General features: G+C 47.8%; 2 long non-coding RNA genes across 2 annotated transcripts; both read right to left on the bottom strand.

Annotated features, from left to right (window-relative positions):
- Positions 1 to 1,234: 1,234 nt before the first annotated feature.
- Positions 1,235 to 2,988, bottom strand: LOC309618417. The gene is made up of 2 exons (XR_014238457.1): positions 2,616 to 2,988; positions 1,235 to 1,626 (listed from the first exon to the last, which is right to left on the bottom strand). It is a non-coding gene; the product is annotated as an uncharacterized lncRNA (long non-coding RNA).
- Positions 2,989 to 8,275: 5,287 nt separating this feature from the next.
- Positions 8,276 to 19,364, bottom strand: LOC309618426. Its single transcript, XR_014238466.1, has 2 exons — positions 15,072 to 19,364; positions 8,276 to 14,693 (listed from the first exon to the last, which is right to left on the bottom strand). It is a non-coding gene; the product is annotated as an uncharacterized lncRNA (long non-coding RNA).
- Between the last annotated feature and the right edge of the window lie 266 nt (positions 19,365 to 19,630).

Genomic DNA, 19,630 nt, shown 5'->3' on the forward strand with positions numbered 1-19,630 from the left:
CCCCTGCCTGGGTTTCCCCTTGTTGTAAAGCAGGAGTGACTACTTCTCTTCCTTCTTACTCTCCAGGAGGGATCATAGATGATAGATAAACCTATTAGATAGAAATTAAAAAAAAAAAAAACGACCAGGGACTGTGCCACGCTATTGGGAGAGGAGAGCAGGCGGCAAGTCCTGAAGAGAGAAAGTCTATTTGGATGTGAAGACAGCCACGAGCTTAGGTGAAGGAGAGCAATGAAGATCAGTCCTGCCCTCTCGATAGGAAATCCAGGTACATGGATATACGTGACACGTACCCACGCATGCCACACACCACGTGTGTGTATGTGATAACAGCATTTGCATTGTCTGATGGCTTTTAACGGGCATTTCCGTAACACTTGCCTCAGACAGATCATGGCACCTAGGTCTCACATGTTTCCCCCTGGGGTTTAGAGAGTGCAGTGCCCAGGGTTCTTCAATAAATGGTGATGCTGCAACCCAAATTCAGGTGTTCCGTCTCCTCTCCTGGGGCTCTGTCCTTTACGGCAGTGGTTTCTAAACCTGACCAATCAGCAACAGCACCTGGATGCTCCCCTACAATGTCCAATGTCTTGGGCTCGGCTCCAGCCCCAGAAACTCTGATTCAGTGTGAATGGGGCAGGGCCTGTGCACCTGCATTTTTGGAAGCATCCCAGGTGAATCTGAACATGACTTAGGTTTTTGGACGAATTGCTCTCTATAAAGAGCACTGTGTGTGTGCATGTGTGCATGCATGTATGTGTGTGTATGTGTGTACACGCATGTGTCCTCCCACAAGCAGGCCTTGCAAACCTGTAAAGTAGGTAATATGTCTTGGACGCCTCTCATCTCCTCTTTTAGGGCTCTTCTACCAACCCTTTGGTCATCCTCCCCGATGTCTCACGGTTCTTTTGCTAACCCCTCATCAGATGGTAACTTAGTCCCTTTTAGGGGTTGGCACATTGTCACAGTAGACTCTTAGGGATGAGTAATCACTCAAGTTCAAAAGTGGTAAATCTCTAGTGGTGGCATTTCAGGCTTTGGGACGGGCCAATGGATGTGGGAGATGTTTTAGGAGGAGAGATGTCTTATCACGCTGTGCGGTGGTTGTGTATTTGCCACGACAGCTCTCCACCACAGAACTCCCACGTGTATATCATATGCTTGCATGTATCCTGTACAAATATAGTACTCACAAAACTCTCAAAATAAAAAGCAAACACATGTAACAAGCAGGTGGATTTTTAGAACATGCAACCTTTTTTAGGGAAAAAAAATTATGAAGGCATTTTCAGTGTTGAGTCTCATCATAAGGCATCCTCTCGAAGCTGGAAGAGAGGCATGCAGAAACACGAGTTTGTCATGGAAACGCCGACAGGGCTTCAGCAGAAGGATGCTCACAGGTGCAGCTTGGAATGGCACAGCCTCTCGTGGCTTATTTACAACCCTGCACACTGAATGAATTCTCTTTTCCTGGTTCCTGGTCCCTGGAAAGTCAGCTGGCCTTCAGGGACCTGGGGGCTTCTTACCAGAAAGGTGGCTGTGTTTCTCTGGGTGGTGGTATTCAGACTTCTGGAGCACGGAATTGAGGGGGTCTTAGGACCAGGTTCACATCTGGGAGAAGGGCTCCTGGAGGGAGTAGAGAAAGGAAGGAGGGGAGGAAGGAGGGAAGGGAAACATACTGACTCTAAATGCTAAGCACTTCTAGTCTCAGAAGCTTATAGCATCATCTTCATGTCTTTATCACCACCAGCTATAACCCAGTCAGTTATAAAATGTTATTTCCACGTAACAGGGAAGGAAACAGGCTGGCAGCTCCCAGAGTGGGAGCTTACACCTGCATCCTTGGGGAGACTAGGTGGCCGGGTGGTGTAAGGATTAGGAAGCTGACCCTGAACCCACCACTTCTGTTGACGCCAAAGCCCTCGAGCAGGGCACAAAGGCCCTCCCTTGACAGCAGAGAGAAAGCTAGGAAGGCAATTCCTCCTGGGAGAGGCTGTGTAGAGACCATCCTTGGGTCTGTCAAGGGGTAGATGACTGACCACAGACCCTGTGCTGTGGGCACTGGATCCCTGAAGATAAGGGCTCTTTCTTCTTTTAGGCTGGGCCCCAGGAGTCCTGGCAGGAGCCAGAGAAAGCCATCAGCTGCTTTAGGGAGCCCATGGGCAGGACCCGAGAGGCTGTGGTGAGGATGGTTGGGAAAGGGAAAAGGTGGCTTCTGCCTAGGGGAAGTTTCCATTCGGTGGGGAAAGTGTCATTCCTTAGGGGCCCCCAATCCAATACAACAAGAGCTCTGCACACGAGGAGTCCAAGGGAGACAGAGGAAAGAAGGCACAGTCCATACATTCCAAGGGCTCACAGTCTGGAGAGAGAAAGACCAGTTTCTTCCATCCTGGCCACAGCCTGCCCCACCCTGGACCGCGGCAAGAGCTGGGGTGAGATAAACCCCCCAGCCCTCTCCTGCGCACCTGCATGGCCTCAAAGCATCCTCCTGCAGCCCTTTCTGTCAGAGCTGCCGCTCCCCACGTCCCCCAACCCCCGAGGCCTGCAGCTTTGGCCAGGCTTAGCAGCTCTGCTGGGAGGCTGGTTTGCAATCAGGGCTGCTCCGATCGGCCCACCTTCCCTTCCCCACCAGGAGCCTTGGGAGCTTGGGAGACATTCCAGCGCTGGCTCTGACATGAATTTGCTGCTCCGTGCGCCAGGCGATCAGAGCTGAGTCCTCTCGCTTTTCCCTTGGAGGTGTTGATAGTAACAGTAGAGCCGAGCTGCCAAGTTGGCAGGAGAGCAGAGCGACTGTGCACTGCGGATGGAGGGGGCGGGGAGCGGCAAGCCGGCGGAGGGCTGGGCCAGTGAGACAGTTTGTTTATCCTGAGATCGAAAGGGGTCCCTCCAGTCTGGCAGCCAGCACCTTGCACGAGGAGGGGAGACTGCAGAAGAAGGTGGAGGCCCCAGGGGAGGCCTGGGACGGTGGTGCGGGGTGAGGCATCTGGGAGGCTCCCAGGAGTGGGTGCTGCCAGAGTCTGTGGGAGGGACCTTCTGGCTGGGCCCGAAGCCACCAGCCAGCCTGGCCCCCAGAGGGAGGATAGAGATCCACCTTTGTTCCCGCTGTGATGAAGCAGCTGTGGAGTTTCCAAACAGAAACGGACCTGGGGTGGGGAGCTGGGGAGCTGAAGCTGCCTCCTACCAAAGAGGACCTTAGGAGGGTACCCATGCTGTCAATCAAATGGACCTGGGGCAAGTCATCTGACTTCTTTGAGCCTCAGAGATGAGTATCTATATACTTCAGAGCTTTGTGTGAGGCTTCAACACAGCAGTAATAGCAATAACTTACCTACAGCTTACTGTATGGCAGACACTGTTTGAAGAGCTGTATGTCTGTGAATGTACTTAATCTTCCAATGACTTCATCAGGTGGGTGCTATTATTTTTCCCATTTTATTAATGAAGTAACTGAGGCCCAGAGAGGTTAAGTGACTTGCCCAAGGTCACAGAGCTGGTGAGTATCAAAGTTGGGCTTCAGCCCAGTCTTGTGTCACTTAGGCCATGTTCCCAGCCCTTACACAAAACTGCCTTCATAGTGCAACAGAATTCTCAGCGCGGTGCCTGGCACAGAGCAAGTGTTTGTAAATGTGAGCTCTCACTGTGACTCCCCGAGAGCCGTTGCAGACAGGGGATCCAGGCTCCTGACATCCTCCACAGGGACTCCATGGGGCCCTAAGGTTGTCTTCCCTTCCATCTTTGGTCCGTACTACCTCGCTTATCCAAGGGGGGAAGATTCCTCCTTTGGCGTGAGAGCCGCTGGCCTTCCGTCTCCCCTCCTTCTGCCTGCCTGCCGCCTGCCCGCCCGACGCTGAGCGGAGCGGAGCGGAGCGTAGCAGAGGAATTCTCAGCTTCTAGTTACCCTCAGCCTGCAAAGAAAACATAGTCTGCTGTGTCTGCTGCCAGCTCGGCTCTGGTGACAGCCATAACCCATTTGCTCAGCGCCAGCCCCAGCCTGTGCTGTGAGTAGAGCCGGGAGCTGGACCCCAGTCTCCTGCAGGAGATCCTGGGCCAATCACTTCAAGGCTGGGCCTTGGAGGCTGGTCAAAGGGAAAGGCAGACCAAATGATTTCTTGAGGCCCTCTTGGCTCTAAGAGCTATGCCTGAAGGTTGGTGTGCTGCATTCACAGCCTCTTCCTAGGGTAGGAAGTCCATTGTATAAACATGTTTCCCATACTTGACTGCCGGGGGGAGGATGGTCATTAGCGCCGCCTTGCAAATTTGTAACCAGCTTTCCAAGACAACTAAACTGTGCGACCGGCCACCCTTGCCTCTGAGGAGATACCAGGGAATGAAACCTTTGCCACTTTCTGGGCAGCCAAATCCGCCTCCAGTCAGTCAGCTGTGACGTAGTCAAACCAGAGCCAAGAGCCTGGACTACTGACTGCTTCCCAGGCCTGAGTTCCCCCCTGGGACAATTAAACCCCAGCCATCATGGGGGAAAAGAACTGCAGAGCAGATGTCTCAAAACAACACTCTTCGGCTTATGTGTGCTGGGAAGCGTTGTGGGTACGTTGGCTACAGATTCACATCCTAATTGTTTCCTTCACGCAATGACTGCTGACAGGAGGAGACCAGGTGGGGTTGGGAAGCTGGGGCTGAAATTTTGCCATGGATAATTCAGGAGGAAAGGAGATAGTCTACATTTTATACTTAGAACAGAGAAAGCAGGGATATGATGTCTGCTAGTTGGAAACCTTTAATTAAAGGAATGTTCAGTCCCCAGGGATCAGCTGGAGCACCGTGGCCAAGAATTATGAGCAGAGAGGCTGCCACAACCCTATAACTCCCTCCTCTGCACCAACTACCCCAGCAGCCCTTAGGCACCTTTAGGCCTGGGCCAGGGAGCTGGAGGGGAGACCAAGGCTCCGAAGCATAAGACAGGTCCTGAGGTGTTGCAAGGTGCACCCAGAAGGCAGTCGCCCATCATCACACAGGGCTGACCACTGTCTTGGTCTCTGAGGTCCAAAATATTGAACTTGCTTTATTGGAGATTTGCTTCTTCCTAGGAGAAGAATATTCTTCTGTTGTAACAGAAGTCAGAGAGAGAAAGGGCTGCCTTACAGTCAGCTTGCTGACATATATCTGTTCTGTAAAGTTACAAAGGTCTTTATCCATTGCTTCCAGAGATGCATTTACTCTGTCCGACCTTGAGAGGCTCATATACAGTGGATGACAAAGAGTCTGGCGGGGCGCGGTAGAGAGGGGAGACCCCAGAGGAGTGGGGCGCCACTCCCTTCCTCCTGCTGCTGATTCCATTTGGTGACAAGCAGTAGTCAGAAGAACGGTAGGAAGTCAGGAGAGGTGAGAAGCAAAGAGCTGGAGCTGAAAGAGAGGGAGAGTTTACTGGGGGTGAGAGAATGAAGGTAAGAGCCCCAGGGAGCTGGGAGGAGGGATACTACGGCCGGGAGAGGGAGGGCCTCCCCCCCGGGGGGGATGGCAGGCAGAGGGCACAGGTCCCAGCCTTGACCTTCTTGGATGGGGTACATGGCAGGCCAGCCTGGAGGCAGGGAGATGCCCAAGATGGCCTGTAAGGTTTCCTTCCCTCTGGAGGCCTCTGTAGAAATCCAGAATGGGTGAGCAGAAGTGGGTTGAGGTTTGATTTTCCTGAAGAAGCCCTGAGCTGGAGACAGGATGCGTTGACTCTGTATTTATTTATGAGGCTATCGATTTGAATGCAGCTTTTCCACAGGATCCCGAGGTCGCTGGAGTTGGGAGAAGAAACCTCTCACCAGTTAGCTTCCTTTGCCCTCTAGATACCAGGCGCTCAGATAGGCTGCCCCCACCCTCCCTTCATTCCTCCTCCTCCCTTCACCCCTTCTGCCCTTCACCCCTGTGCGCCCTGAGTGTTGGGGGCCCCAGACAGCCCTTCTAGTTTCCTCTCTTTCTCAGGTCTGGCTGTTCTGGGTTCCTTCCAATATTTAGGGCACACTCCAGCACCCCAAATCCTAACAACAGGGCATTGCTTCACTCAAGCATAGATGTTAAATTTCCAAGCTGTAAAAAACCTCTGAGATCCTCCCAGCAAAAACCTTTTGTTTCACTGAGAAGGAACAGAGGCCAAGGGGAAGTAATTTCCCCAAAGTTGCGCAAAGAGAGTGGCACAACCTGGACAAGAACGAGGCCAGGACTCCTGATTCCCCTGACGAGAGTCCTTTGAGCTGTGCCACGTTGCCTCCCAGTCTGGCCCCTCAACCCAGAGGTGGGGATGCCCCTGAGCTGGGACTCACTCTCTGAGACCTTTGCCCCCTTTTGCAGTCTCCCAGCAGGGCTTCTCCTGAGTTTGTTTTGCACTTGATGATTCTTTGCTCTCAGTCTGCCCCACTCCAAAATAGGATTGAAAAAGTTCTATGTAACCACAGAGGAAAGTAGAGGCTGGTGATAATGACTCGGATTCTGCTCAGCCTCACCTCGCCTTAAACACCCTACATTCCCACCTCCCTCCCTACTGGCCACCTTTCATGAGGCCTCTCCCAGCCTTTGTGCCCCAACATCAGCCTTCAGGTGGGCCGAGATGCCCACGTCTACTCATCCTTGTGAAAGAAGATGGCTCTTCTCCCTCAGCCTTTATTCCAGAGCTCAGTCTGCCAGAGAGCCAGAAATAAGCCTTTCTAGGTGGGTAGAATACAGGAGACAGGCCAACACTGCACCAAGCCCCAGGGGCTGCCTCCCCATCTTTGGACACCCTGAAGTTTGGCCCAACTGAACATAGCTCTAAAGATGAGCACCAGGGCTTCCCTGGTGGCGCAGTGGTTAAGAATCTGCCTGCCAGTGCAGGGGACACGGGTTTGAGCCCTGGTCCGGGAAGCAACTAAGCCCATGTGCCACAACTACTGAGCCTGCGAGCCACAACTACTGAGCCCACGTGCCACAACTACTGAAGGCCAGGAGCCTAGAGTCTGTGCTCTGCAACAAGAGAAGACACTGCAATGAGAAGCCCACGCACCGCGACGAAAAGTAGCCCCTGCTCGCCACAACTAGAGAAAGCCAACGCGCAGCAACAAAGACCCAACACAGCCAAAAATAAATAAATAAAATAAATAAATTTAAAAAATAAATAAATAAATAAAGATGAGGACCATTGCTCGAGGCAAGGTGGGCGCTCTGCCTTCTTAAGGTTGTCTATGTTATTGTAGTTTTCCTTAGGTTCATTCTGGCATTCAGTGTTCCAAGGTTTAACCCCAACACGATTTACTGGCTTCATCTCTTCTTTCTTCCCTTCTCACAGGCTGCAGCCAAAAGGAATTCCATACAAGCACCACATTTTCTTCCTGTGGCCTGACTGTTCTGGAATGCCCTACCCTCCTGCTCCACACGTGCAGAAAACCCGTGTTCTAAGCCACTTTCCCTGATTCTAGCAGCTGACATCCATTGAGCTCTACCAGGTGCTGGACCCTGCACTTCATCTTCGCAATAACCTCAAAATTCCCCCCATTTCTCCATAAGTTACACGGCAAGTGGCAAAGTCAGGATTTGAACCCAGGCCTGTGGTCTCCAGGGTCTATACTTTCAGCCACTATACTTTATTACCTCTCAAGAAACAGCAACCTTTTCCAAAATTATCTTTCTCTTATCTAGGATTTTATCTGCATTTTCCTTTTCTCGCATCGCTTTTTGATTTTTGACTGCAACTACTTAGATCATATGCTTTCACTCTCTCACTAGACTGTGAGTCTTCAAAAGTAGGGCCTGGGTCACATTTGGTGTGTCCGCAGCATCAAGCTCAGTGCTAGCACATGGCAGGGGGCCATTCAATCTGTTTCCCATGAAAGAATGAATAAACGACCAAATGGATTTGAATCATAGTGAGGGCTAATGTCTGCCCATGGTGGAGCAGGGCGTTGGAACTAACTTTTCTAAAGGCCCCAGCTTCACATTTCCTTTTTAAAGGCACCAGGGGAAATGAAGGGAACGGAAGCTTTTCATAGATGAGTGAGAACAGGAACGCAAACCCCTGCATATCTGTAATTACAGAGCCTCTTCATGCCGGCTGCCGCTGGCAGCACGTTGGGGAACATGTTTTCAGTTAGTTCTCCAGGTTGGGAACTGCAGGTACTACCAATTGCTTTGTGTGAGCTGACATGGCTGTGAAAGGAAAAGAGAGAAGAGGATAATAAAATCTGGGAGCGATGGCTTTGCCAGGTGCAGGGTCTGCCCCGAGAGAAAGGGCCTCCAGCGTGCATCCCACCTTCAAGACCCACTGGGCAGGGCAGAGGGGACTCTAGTCACCCTTTCTGTGCCAGACTCTTTTGGGATCAGGGACTCCACATGGAACAGCCCAGGGCAGGGTTGTCTCTGGCTGGGTTACGGGCAGGGTCAATCCACTGGGAGTCCTTCTAAGTTGAGAAGGGGTAACTAGAGGCTCTTGGGTGCAAGGCGCTGGGCAGAGGACCTGGAGTGTGGGCGTCATCTACGCAGGGTGTGTGTTCATGTGTGCCTGTGTGTTCATTCTCTCCTGAGTGTGTCAGAAGCAGCAAGGCAACCCAAAATCGGACTGTGCTTCTTTCAGGCCCCAAGGTTAGGGAATCACCTGGGCAAACTTTCTCCAAGGTTCTGCTCAGGACTCAGCTTTTCTGGTCCAAGTTTAGAACAGGCAGATCAGGCTGCTGGGCCATGGCTTGGGAGGGTGGTTTCCACTCTGCCTTCACGTAAACCCACTTTTGTCTTAAGCTCTGGGTCCCCATCCCCCATCTCCTTCACCTCTTGGAAATCTCCTGAGAGGCTCACACTTCATTAGCAACATGCACATGGATTCTCCTGGTGCTGGGTAAACAGACACCTTCCTCACCGCCTCCCCCTATTCCTACCCACCTCACCCCCGCCCGGGAGGAAGCTCATCTCTGTGAGAATCCGCAGCATAGCTCCTTCTGAAAATGCTGGGGACATGCCAGGGAGCTTTCCTGGGAGGAGAGGCAGTGCTGTTTGCCCTTGCTGGGATGGAGGACGGGACAGTGGTGGCCTGGGTCTCCACAAATGGGCCTGTGCAGGCCTGGAACAGAACCGAAGACCAGGCCACATGTTACAAGTTTCCCTTTGCCTCACCTCCCAAACTGGGAGCTTAATGGTCACTGGGTGGTGAGACTTAGAAGTCATCTAGTCTGGCCCTACCCTGAAACTTTATCTGGCTTTGGAGTGAGTCATTCATTGATTCAGCACACGCTTGTTGCCTACTGACCACGTGCCAGCTCTAGGTGCTGGGGATACTACAGTGAACATGACAGGCACATTTCTGATCAGTCTGGAAAAGGACACAGTTAGAGGGCACAGTCATTTGGGGGTGGGTGGGGTGAGGTCAGGATAGAGAAGTAATGGGAGCTCAGAGAATCAGGGTAGCTGGGAAGAGATGCATCTAAGCCAAGGCTGGAGACATGAGTGGAGCATTAAGCCACCCAAGAGGGGAGAGAGCGTACCAGACACAGGGCCCAGAGGCTAGAGAGCACCTGGTACGTTTAAGAAACTGAAAGGAGTGCAAGGGGAAGGTGGAGGAAGGAGGAGGTGGTGAAAGATGAGGCTGGAGGGCAAGGCAGGGGCTGGGCCGTGGAGGGCTTGAAAGCCATATTGAGTGGAAGGAGCTTTAGCCTAAAGACAATGAAAGGTTTTCAGAAGATGCGTGACATGTTCAGATTTGTGTTTCAGAAAGATGCTTTTTGCTTTTGTGTGGAGCAGTGCTATTTTTTTTAAAAGTATTTGTTTATTTATTTATTTATGGCTGTGTTGGGTCTTCGTTTCTGTGCGAGGGCTTTCTCTAGTTGTGGCAAGCGGGGACCACTCTTCATCGCGGTGCGTGGGCCTCTCACTATCGCGGCCTCTCTTGTTGCGGAGCACAGGCTCCAGACGCACAGGCTCAGTAATTGTGGCTCACGGGCCCAGCTGCTCCGCGGCACGTGGGATCTTCCCAGACCAGGGCTCGAACCCGTGTCCCCTGCATTGGCAGGCAGACTCTCAACCACTGCGCCACCAGGGAAGCCCGAGCAGTGCTGTTTGATAGATATATAATGAGAGCCACAAATGTAGTTTTATTTTTTATTTTATTTTTTTTAAACGAAATTTATTATTTATTTATTTTTGGCTGTGTTGGGTCTTTGTGCTGCGCATGGGCTTTCTCCAGCTACAGAGAGCAGGGGCTACTCTTCGTTGTGGTGAGTGGGCTTCTCATTGTGGTGGCTTCTCTGGCTTCAGTAGTTGTGGCACACGGGCTCAGTAGTTGTGGCACGCAGGCTCAGTTGCTTCGTGGCATGTGGGATCTTCCCGGACCAGGGACTGAACCTGTGTCCCCTGCCTTGGCAGGTGGATTCTTAACCACTGTGCCACCAGGGAAGTCCCGCAAATGTAGTTTAAAATTTTCCAGTAGCCACATTAAAAATGTGAAAACAGGTGAAATTAATTTTAAATAATATATTTTATTTAATCCTATATATCAAAGCTATTATCATTTAACAGAAAACTTAAGGTATTTTACATTTTTTTCATATTAAGCCTTTGAAATCCAGTGTGTATTTTGCACTTACATTGCATCTCAGTTTGGACTAGCCGCCTTCTGAGTACTCAGTGGCCACATGTGTTTGGGGGCTAACATGTCGGACAGTGTAGATATAGAGAGTGCATTTGAGAGGAGCAGGAATGGTGAAGTTGTTGCAGGTGACCAGGAGGAGGATGGTGGCCTGGGGATAGAGACAAAGTGACAGATTTCAGAGATATGAGCCCCAGGTTGTCATCCCAGGCTTGGACTTAATACCTCTGAACTCCTTTTATCTGAAAGAGAAATCTTGTTTGGGCCATTTTACTTGGGGTTTCCCCTCTACTCGTGGCTGGACCTAATTTTAATGAAAATAGCACCTAAATGGAGATGTCCAATGGACAGTTAGATCTGATAGGTCTAAATAAGCAGAGAGGTCTGAGAAAGCCACAGAGAGATTTGGGAGTTCCCAATCCATATTTGGTCCTTGAAGCCATGGCAACATATGAGATCTCCAAAGGAGAATGTTCTAGTGAGGAGAGGAAGGCTCTAGAACAGAACTCTGAGGAACACCAACACTTAGGATGGGCAGAGGAAGAGGAGCCTGCCGAGGAGACGGCAGAGGAGCAGCCAGAGAGGTAGGAAGGAAATCAGGGACGTGCTTCTCCGCGGAGGCATAGGGAGGAGAGAGTCTCAAGGACGTGGTGACCAACAGCGGTAAAGACTGCTGTCTCTGCTTGCTTCTAAGCATGAGGAGGCCACCAGGGAGCCTGAATAAATCAACCTAGGCTTCTGTTGTGGCCCCAAACTCCAGCAAAGGCTGGTCATGTCATCCTCCAGCTCAGTGCCCTTCAGTGGGCTCCAAATGTTTTAAGGACAAAGTTCTAGTTCCTTAGCACATCCTTTAGGCTCCTCCAAAGTCTGGCCCTAGCTCTTCTGTCCAGCCTGTCCTTTCCCCAGCACACTCTGTCCCTGCCAGGCCTGGCTTCCTACCACTCCCTGCCTTGGCTTGTGTGCTTCTCTCTGACAGAAGAACCTTCCCTCCTTCCCTTTTCCTCCCCCAATCCTGCCATGCTTCAAGACTTACCTCAAATGCCAGCTCTTCTGTTCTCTGACTCTTCCAGACAGAAGACCCCCCAACCCCAGCCCCCCACAAGCATTTTTCTCACTCTCAATCACAGCCCTCATTGTAATCCAGCCTGTGTTAAAGTTGGCTGTGTACCTGTGTGCCTCCCCAGCTAGACCGTGAGGTTGGACAGTCTGAGGCTGCTTCTGGCTACTCAGCCCTGTCCTTGGTGCCTTCCACATAGCTTGTAACAGATGTTTAAGAAATGTTTATGGATTTAATGGAACTGTTGTCCCTCACAGCCCCCAAGTAACAATGTGGTCTCTGTCTTTTTTGTCATATTACTCCGGGGGGATGAGGGAGACACTAAAATAGAGAGAACCCTGTTTTAGAGGGAAATAGACAAGGAGGTGAGTTTGAATCTAGCTGCTCAAAGGAATAGTCCCAGTCTGAGCTTCCCCTGACCTGAGCAGCTTGTATCATCTGAGTGCTCAAGAAACACCTTATTAACAGAAAGGCAATAGAAAACAGTTAGTGAAATTAAAAGTTGGTTCTTGGAAGAGATGGACAGAATTGACAAATCTTTTAGCTAGACAGACTAAGAAACAAGAGAAGACTCAAGTTATTAAAATCAGGAATGAAAGAAGGGATCTTAAAGAAATAAAAAGGATTATACAGGAATACTATGAACAAGTATATGCTATGAAATTAGAAAACCTAGATAAAATGGACAAATTCTCAGAAAGACACAAACTACTGAAACTACTTCAATAGATAATCTGAATAGACCTAAAAGAAGTAAAGAGATTGCACTAGTATTTTCAAAACCTCCCACAAAGAAAAATCCAGGCCTAGATGGCTTCACTGGTGAATTCTACCAAATGTTTAAAGAATTAATGTCAATCCTTCACACTCTTCCAAAAAAATAGATTAGGAGGGAACACTTCCAACTCATTCCATGAGTCCAATATTACTCAGATACCAAAACCAGACAAAGACACCACAAGAAAACTATATATCAATATCACTTACGAATATAGATACAAAAATCCTCAACAAAATACTAGCAAAATGAACCCAGCAACATATAAAAAGGATTATACACCATGGCCAAGTGGGATTTATCCCAGGAATGAAATACTGGTTTAATATTTGAAAACCAATGTAATGCACCATATTGATAGGTTAAAGGAACCAAGCCATATGATCCTCTCAATAGATGCAGAACAAGTATTTGAAAAAACTCACTATCTTTTCATGATAAAAACACTCAACAACCTAGGAATAGAAGTGAACTTCCTCAACTTGATAAAGAGCATCTACGAAAACTCCACATCTAACATTAGACTTAATGGTGAAAGACTGAAAGCTTTCTCCCTGAGATCAGGAACAAGACAAGGATGTCTGCTCTCACCAATTCTATTCAACACTGTACTGAAAGTTCTAGCTAGGACAATTGGCAAGAAAAAGGAAAAAAAGGCACTCAGGTTGGACAGAAAGAAGTAATACTATCTCTATTCATAGATAATATGGTCTTGCATATAGAAAATTCTAAAGAATACACACACATACACACACACACACACACACACGCAAACTATTAGGGGTTAATGAATGAGATCAGCAAGGTTGCAGAATACAAAATATAATATACAGAAATCAATTGTATTTCTATACACTAGCAATGAACAACCTGAACATGAAATTAAGAGAATAATTCAATTTACAATAACATCAAAAAGAATGAAATACTTAACAATATATTTACAAAAAGAAGTGCAAGACATGTACACTGAAAATTATTTCACATTATTGAAAGAAACTAAAGAAGACCTAATAAATGGAAAGAAATTCCATGTTCATGGACCAGAAAACTTAATACTGTTAAGATAGCAATACTTCCCAAATTGATCTATGATACAACATAATCTCTATCAAAATCCCAGCTGATTTTTTTTTTTTAACAGAAATTGGTAATCTGGTCCTAAAAGTCATATGGAAATGGAAGGGACCCAGATTAGACAAAGAATCTTGAAAAAGACAAAGTTGGAAGACTCACACTTCCAGATTTCACAACTTACTGCTAAGGTACAGTAATGAAGACAGTGTGGTACTGGCATAAGGATATATAGACCAGTGGAAAAGAATTGACAGTCCAGAAATAAGCTCTTCTATTTATGGTCAACTGATCTTTGACCATTTATTGATGAAAAAAGTCTTTTCAACAAAAGGCGTAGGACAATTGGATATCTACATGCAAAACAATGAAGTCAGACCCAAACACAAAAATTAACACAAAATGGATTATTTAGCAAGAGCTAAAACTCTTAGAAGAAAGCATAGGACACATCTTTGTGATCTTGGGTTAGGCAATGATTTCTTGGATGTGACATCACAAGCACAAGGGACAAAAGGAAAAATAGGCAAATTGGTCTTCATCAAAATTGAAAACTTTAGTGCTTCAAAGGTCACTATCAAGAAAGTGAAAATACAATCCATAGTGTGGAAGAAAATACTTCTGAACCATGCCTCTGATGAGGGTCTGTTATCCAGAATATATAAAGAACTCTTACAACTCAATAATAAAAAGACAACTTAATTTTAAAAATGAAAAGATCTGAATAGACATTTCTCCAAAGAAAGTACACAAATTGGGACTTCCCTGGTGGTCCAGTGTTAAAGAATCTGCCTTCCAATGCAGGTGACATGGGTTCGATCCCTGGTCAGGGAACTAAGATCCCACATGCCACAGGGCAACTAAGCCAGCGTGCCACAACTACTGAGCCCATGTGCTGCAAACTACAGAGCCCACGCGCTCTGGAGCCTGTGCGCCACAACTAGAGAGAGAAAACCCACATGCCGCAACTAGAGAGAAGCCCGTGTGCCACAACGAAGAGCTGCCGCAACGAAAGATCCCGCACGCCTCAACAAAGACCCCGTGTGCCACAACCAAGACCCGACGCAGCCAAAAATAAATAAATAAATATTTAAAAAAAAGAAAATACACAAATTGCTAATAAACACATGAAAAGATGCTCAACATCATTAGCTACCAAGGAAATACAAATGAAAACCACAGTGAGATACCACTTCACACACACTAGGCTGGCTGTAATCAAAAAGACAGATAGGGGACTTTCCTGGTGGTGCAGTGGTTAGGATTCTGTCTGCCAGTGCAGGGGACACGGGTTCAATCCTTGGTCCGGGAAGATCCCACATGCCGCAGAGCAGCTAAGCCTGTGCGCCACAACTGCTGAGCCTGTGCTCTGGACCCCGCGAGCCACAACTACTGAGCCCACGTGCCACAACCGCTGAAGCCCACGCGCCTAGAGCCGGTGCTCCACAACAAGAGAAGCCACCGCCCTGAGAAGCCTGCGCACCGCAGTGAGGAGTAGCCCCCGCTCACCACAACTAGAGGAAGCCCCTGTGCAGCAACGAAGACCTAACACAGTGAAAAAAAATAAAAAATAAAATAAATAAATTTATAAAAAAAAAAAAAAGACAGATAATAACAGGTGTTGGTGAATATGTGGAGAAATCGCAACCCTCACACACTGCTGGTAGGAATGTAGAATGGTGCAGCTGCTTTGGAAAACAGTCTGACCATTCCTCAAAAAGTTAAGCATAGAGTTACCATAAATCCCAGCAACTCCACACCTAGGTGTATATCTAAGAGAATTGAAAGTATATATCCATACAAAACTTGTACGTGAATGTTTATAGAGGCATTATCCATAATAGCTAAAAAGTGGAGACAATCCAAATGTTCACCAGCTGATGAATGGATAAACAAAATATGGTATGCTCATACAATGAAATATTAACCAGCCATACAAAGGAATGAAGTACAGAGTCATGCTACACCATGGATGAATCTTGAAAATATTATACGTAGTGCAATAAGACAGTTGCAAAAGACCATAACCATATATTTTATGATTCCATATATATGAAATGTCCAGAATAGGCAAATACATAGAGACAGAAAGTAAATTAGTGGGGTTTGCAGGGAAATGGAAGAATGACTGACAATGAGTATGGAGTTTATTTTTGGGGTGGTGAAAATACTCTAAAAGATGGTGGTGATGGTTGCACAGCTCTGTGAATATACTAAAAACCACTAAATTGTGTACTTTAAAAAGGTGAGATTTATATGTGAACAATATCTCAATAAAGTAGTTATATATGTGTATAAATATATATAATTATGTTGAAATGTAAGGTGGGCCTCCATTTCCTAGTGGGAAGATAATTTTTTTTTTGCCAACTGGAGTATATCACAATATACCTGACAAGGCAAGGTTTTCCTCCAAAATTTTCCTCTGAAAGGACGGCAAAGTTGTGCAGACCTCATTTTTTAGAGCTCCTCTCATCATTTCCCACCTCACCCTAAGGGACTGAGGGTGAGACAGCAGAGTGTTTTTATGATCGTGTAGATGAGGATCTCCCTCATAAATAACCTTGGCTCCCACTCTTGAGGCTCTCCAAGGTAGATATCTGTGGTTTCTGCCCGCCCAGTACCCACTCTCTGGCTTCTTGTAACTGCATGTAGATTTTCCTTCTGTCAGCTATCCAACCCCTCCATCTCAGAAGGTCTACCAGTCTGGCTGCCCTTTATTTCCATGGCCAAAATGTGGACTCATTACCCAGTTTGTCCAATCAGATGCCCTTCTTTGGGAATTTGAATTGAGAGTGGGGTGACTCAAAGAAAAAACCAGTGATTTGCCACACTGGGATGCCCTGTGGAAACTGTTCCAGGGTTCCTGCTCCCTGGAGTCAGGGGAGCTATTCAGGTCCTGTTTTCTTCCTCAGGTGTTTCTTGCACCCAAGAACTTAACTTGGTCTTTTGGATATTCAAGGGCTGACACATCCCATGTCATTGTCTTGGTTCTCCCGCAGCAGGGGCAGGGTTCCTCAGAGCTGTCCATACAACGAAGGAGGAAGACTCCTAAATCCTAAGGAGTCATGACCTAGAAACCACCAGCTCCATTGGAACATCTTTTCTTCGGCTCCTTCTTGGTGACCATTTGCTTTATAAATTTATGTGTTTATTTATTTGGGGCTGCATTGGGTCTTCGTTGCTGCACTTGGGCTTTCTCTAGTTGCGCTGAGTGGGGGATACTCTTCATTGCGGTGCGTGGGCTTCTCATTGCGGTGGCTTCTCTCGTTGCTGAGCACTGGCTCTAGGCGCACAGGCTTCAGTAGTTGTGGCGCGTGGGCTCAGTAGTTGTGGCTCGCGGGCTCTAGGGCACAGGCTCAGGAGTTGTGGCGCATGGGCTTAGTTGCTCCGAGGCATGTGGGATCTTCCTGGACTAGGGCTGGAACCCACGTCCCCTGCACTGGCAGGCGGATTCTTAACCACTGTGCCACCAGGAAGTCCCATGACCATTTGCTTTAATATTTTAATTGAAGCTCTAAACATTAATTGAATCTTAACTATGTCAAGTTGCTTTGTTAGTTGAGGGAGTAAAAGATGAACAGAATTATCTCCCAGCTTCGGTGGGTGGTGTGAGTGTAGAGAAATGCTCTTTGAATTCTGACCACATGGACAGACAGAAAGAACAGAAAAGGGGCATTTAAAGTTGGCCTGAGGTAGAGGCTCCTAGCCTGAGAAATTTCTCCCATCCACATGGAATGTGCCCTTTGGGATGGGGTATTGAAATAAGAGAATCATAGACTTTGGGGCTGACAGGGACCTTATAGAAATGACTTGACTAGAGCCAAATTGGGCTTAAGACTTCTCCTTTGGGGCTTCCCTGGTGGCGCAGTGGTTGAGAGTCTTCCTGCCAATGCAGGGGACACGGGTTCGAGCCCTGGTCTGGGAAGATCCCACATGCTGCAGAGCAACTAGGCCCGTGAGCCACAGTTACTGAGCCTGCACGTCTGGAGCCTGTGCTCTGCAACAAGAGAGGCCGCGATAGTGAGAGGTCCGTGCACCACGATGAAGAGTGACCCCCGCTTGCCACAACTAGAGAAAGCCCTCGCACAGAAATGAAGACCCAACACAGCCATAAATAAATAAATAAATAAATAAATAAATAAATAAAATAGAATAATTTAAAAAAAAAAAAGACTTCTCCTTTGACTCCCAGTCCAGTGCTCACCTTACTAGCTCCCAGTCATGTGGTTGACCTTGGCTGGCTCCTCTAAGTTTCAGGGGATTGGGGAGGAGGAGGGGCAATATTTGGGGCTTGGTAAATGGTTGCCTAGGGAAGTATGTCTTGCAAGGCCACCCAAGAAATCAGCAATGAACTGGAGCAAATTCCAGTAGTTCTATAGTCACACTGTTTCTTCCTTAAGTTTCCCCAGTGGGGACTTGGCAGAAGGGACTGATACCAGGGTATGCACTGCAGTGTGTCAATGTGTGTGTTTCCCACCCTTTTCCATCCTCCTGGAGCTCTTGAAGCAAGTCAGTAGCCAAAGGGCTTGGTGAAATGACCTCTGTCACTGCCATGGTCTCTTTTCTGTAGGTGACCTAGTCAGCTGGGGTGGGAGAGCCTTGCTAGTCTTTACCTGTAAGGTGTAAGGATATCAGGCAAATAACCAGAGAGTGTGAGAAGGAAATCAATTCAGAAATCAGGCCTGGACTTTCCCCAGGGCTGACAATGATTTACCTTAGTTAGCAACTTGCACTGGGCAGGAAGGGCTCAGTGTAAATAGTGTGTGCATTGCTGGTTCTAGGAAAAGAGACAGAAGAGCCTAGACAAGGTTCTTTGGGTGGAGAAGAGATGAAATGTGTCCTTCCAAAATGTATTTTTCAGCCATTAATGGGCATGATCGGTTTAACGAATACTTACAGAGAATTTCCCATGTCCCAAGAACTGTGTCAGGTTCTGCAGCCCACACATAAATAAGATGTGATCCCTGTATGCAAGGAACTACAGACAAACATAAGACCAACAAGTTTAATAAAATGCGGTGGGTGATAAGCCCTGGATGTTACCAAAACATAGAGGAGGGGTATGCTTCCCACCTGGGATTCAGGGAAGGCTTCCTAGAGGACAAAGAGCCAGGAAAGAAAGCCACAAGTCTCACAGGCAAGAGAACCACATAAACAAAGGTGTGGAATCTGGGTGCGGGGTGGGGGGCGGGCGGGGGGACCACAGGCAACAGTTGATGGTGTTACTAGAGCCTGAAGAGGGAGATGGGAAGTGTGGGGAGATAAGGCAGAGAGGCTGGGCTGTGTGTGGCTGAGAGGGGAAGTAAGTTATGGGAAAGAGCATGGGTCTTTTTTCTGAGCAGGGAAGAGGGAAGTGCCTGGGAGGTTTGCATTTTAGATAGATCACAGCAGTGTGGATTTGGGGAGGAGGAGTTAAGAATGGGGCAGGGAGCCTACTGGAAGTGATGATGAGTACTAGATGCAAGGTATTCACAATGAGAATGAGGCACTCCTAATGAGAGGGGTATGGACTGGAGACATGGCCGGGAGGTGAGTGATAATAGAAATGTGGTAGGGAAGGGAGAGACACAAATCCAGAGGGGACCGCAGGTTTCTGACTTGGTACCTGGGTGGATAATGGGGCGAGGAACTGAGGTAAGAAATGCAGGTAAGGAAAATAAGTCTGGAAGAGAGATGTTGATGTAGCTAACATTTATTAATCACTTATATGGACCACACATTTTGCCAAGAGTTTTTCGTGCATTTTTCTCATAACTCTATAAAGTAGATATTATTGGTCTCAACTTATAGATGAGGAAAATGAAACTTTGAGATGTTGAATAGGTTGGCCAGATCTGCACAGCTGGTTGAGTGGTGGAAAGAGGTTAAAATCCAGGCATTCTGGCTCCCGGGCCACCTCCACAGTGGAGGTCTGGAATTTAGGGAGGCCATCAAGGCTCAGATCATGGTACAAACTACTTAAGTTGACCACAGTGCCCTGGGGAACCCTTAAGTTAAAGAAGTAGCCAGTGGGTAAGAGGCTCACAGATGAGACAAAAACAAAAGTCCCATCGGATTTTTATATCTGAAGACATGGCTCTGCTATCTGGGCAACAGAAAACTGGACAATCATGAACATGTAGTGGCATCAAATAGAAATGTCCACCAAGTTAAGCAGACATATTAATTATAA

Source organism: Balaenoptera borealis (assembly GCF_965194805.1).
Source record: "Balaenoptera borealis genome assembly, chromosome: 20".
Lineage (NCBI taxonomy): Eukaryota > Metazoa > Chordata > Mammalia > Artiodactyla > Balaenopteridae > Balaenoptera > Balaenoptera borealis.